The sequence below is a fragment of the Pteropus medius genome, unplaced genomic scaffold (assembly GCF_902729225.1).
Source record: "Pteropus medius unplaced genomic scaffold, Ma_sr-lr_union100, whole genome shotgun sequence".
Classification (NCBI taxonomy): Eukaryota; Metazoa; Chordata; class Mammalia; order Chiroptera; family Pteropodidae; genus Pteropus; species Pteropus medius.
The window spans coordinates 1,370,402-1,372,091 of NW_024356335.1; the positions used below are offsets into that span (position 1 = coordinate 1,370,402).

The window sequence follows — 1,690 nt, forward strand, 5'->3', positions numbered from 1 at the left end:
GAGAGACAGACAGACAGACAGACAGACAGACAGACAGACAGACAATATCAGAGACACCGAGAGACAGAGGCCGAAAGAGAAAACCTGGGAGAGACGGACGCGGAGCCGGAGACACGGTGGTGACCGAGACAGATCGAGACACCGAGAGACGAGAGGAACCTGGGGAGACGGAGGCGCCCGGCCAGGGGCCGGGACGCGACGCCGCAGGGAGAACGGCCGGACCGGGACCGAGCTCCGGGGCGGGGTCCCGCAGAGTCGGACCGGGTCGGGGGCTCGAGCCGACAGGGGCAGCAAGCGACGGCGCCCAGGGCGGCGGGCCCGAAGGCGGGGAGAGACAAAGCCCGCGGAGGCGACGGCGACGGCGACGGCGACGGCGACGGGAGGAGCAGCCCGTGCCACCGAGCCCGAGACGTCGGGCGGGGAGCCGCGGGGAGGGCGCCGCGGAGACCGCGGAGTCGCAGGCCGAGCGCAGAGACCTCGGGCGGAGGCCGAGCCCGAGGCGGGGGAGCGACCTCCGGCGGAGAGTCGAAGTCGCGAGGCGGGGAGCGCGCGGAGCCGGGGCCGGCAGGCGGGAAGGGGCGCGACGGGCCCCGCGGCCCGCGCGGCGCCCACCTGGCGGCTCCTGCGAGCAGCAGCGCCCGCGTCCCGCCCGCGCGGAGCCCCGCACCTTCCCGCAGCGCCGCCGCCGGCGATGAGCCGCACCCGGGCGCAGCGCCGCACGCCCGCGATGACGGCCGCTCGGGCCGGGGGCGGGGAGGCGGGGGCGCGGGGCCTCGGCGCTCCCCCCACCCGCGCCTCCCCGCCCCCGCTGCCTCCGGGGCCGCTCCACGGCGCACCTGGGACCCGGGCCCCTCAGCCACCAGTGCGCGCCGCGCGAACCCGCCGCGCCGGGCCCGGGGCCGGCCCCTCTATATTGGCGCGTGCGGTATCCGGGGGCGGAGGCCCGGCCCGCGTCCTCCCCACCCCAGGCCCGGCCCTCCCCCGCCACCTAGCCGGGCTCGCGCCTTTACCCTCACCCTCTGGGCTCCCCATCCCCAGCCCAGTCCCCCGGAGCCCCGGCGCCTTGGAACCCGGGCAGGTGCTGGATCCTCGGGCCGGTGGGAAGAGGAGAGCCCCTGTTTGCCGATCCAGTTTAGAGGTGGCGAGGGCCACGCTGGGGGCACTGGTCGTTGTGCGCCGTGGACGTGAGGGAGGGAGAAGCTGGGAGGCCAGTGGCCAAGGCACAGGTGTAAGGCGGGAAAGCAGGTTCTCGCCTCGGCCCTGCCACATTTCGTCACTGGAGACCGAATCGCACCTCCCCCCTCTCCCGCCCTCAGTCTCCTCATCTGTGAAGTGGGACTGGTGACTGGTCTTCCTTGAGGGCGGTCGTGCGTATGAACCGAAGTGGTGCTGGCAAAGCACATGGGTGTCGTGCGAGGCGACCGGTAAGTAGTATCCAGCCTGGAGACCCGGGCGAACCCTTTCTCCTCGGTGGGCCTCAGTTTGCGCAGCTGGAAATGAGAATCGTGGTCATCCCACCCTACGAATTTTCCAATTTTCCCAGGTCTGGTGAGGACAGGAAGGCACTGAGGGCGAGGGAGCTGAGAGAACAGAGCCTGGGGCAGGAGAGTCCCCTTCCTCGCTCCGGATCTGCTCTCCAACCGGGCTGGGGGAGGAGGGAGGGAGAGCCGGGCAGCTCTGAGGACAAACG

At 72.4% G+C, this 1,690-nt stretch overlaps 1 protein-coding gene across 1 annotated transcript in view; it reads right to left on the bottom strand.

Moving 5' to 3' along the window:
• Positions 1-892, bottom strand: part of NR5A1 (nuclear receptor subfamily 5 group A member 1) — a 23,041-nt gene extending 22,149 nt beyond the window's left edge. The window contains exon 1 of the mRNA XM_039861457.1: positions 837-892. The gene's annotated coding sequence lies outside the window, so the exon portion shown is untranslated. The remainder of the gene's footprint in view (positions 1-836) is intronic.
• Positions 893-1,690: the final 798 nt, after the last annotated feature.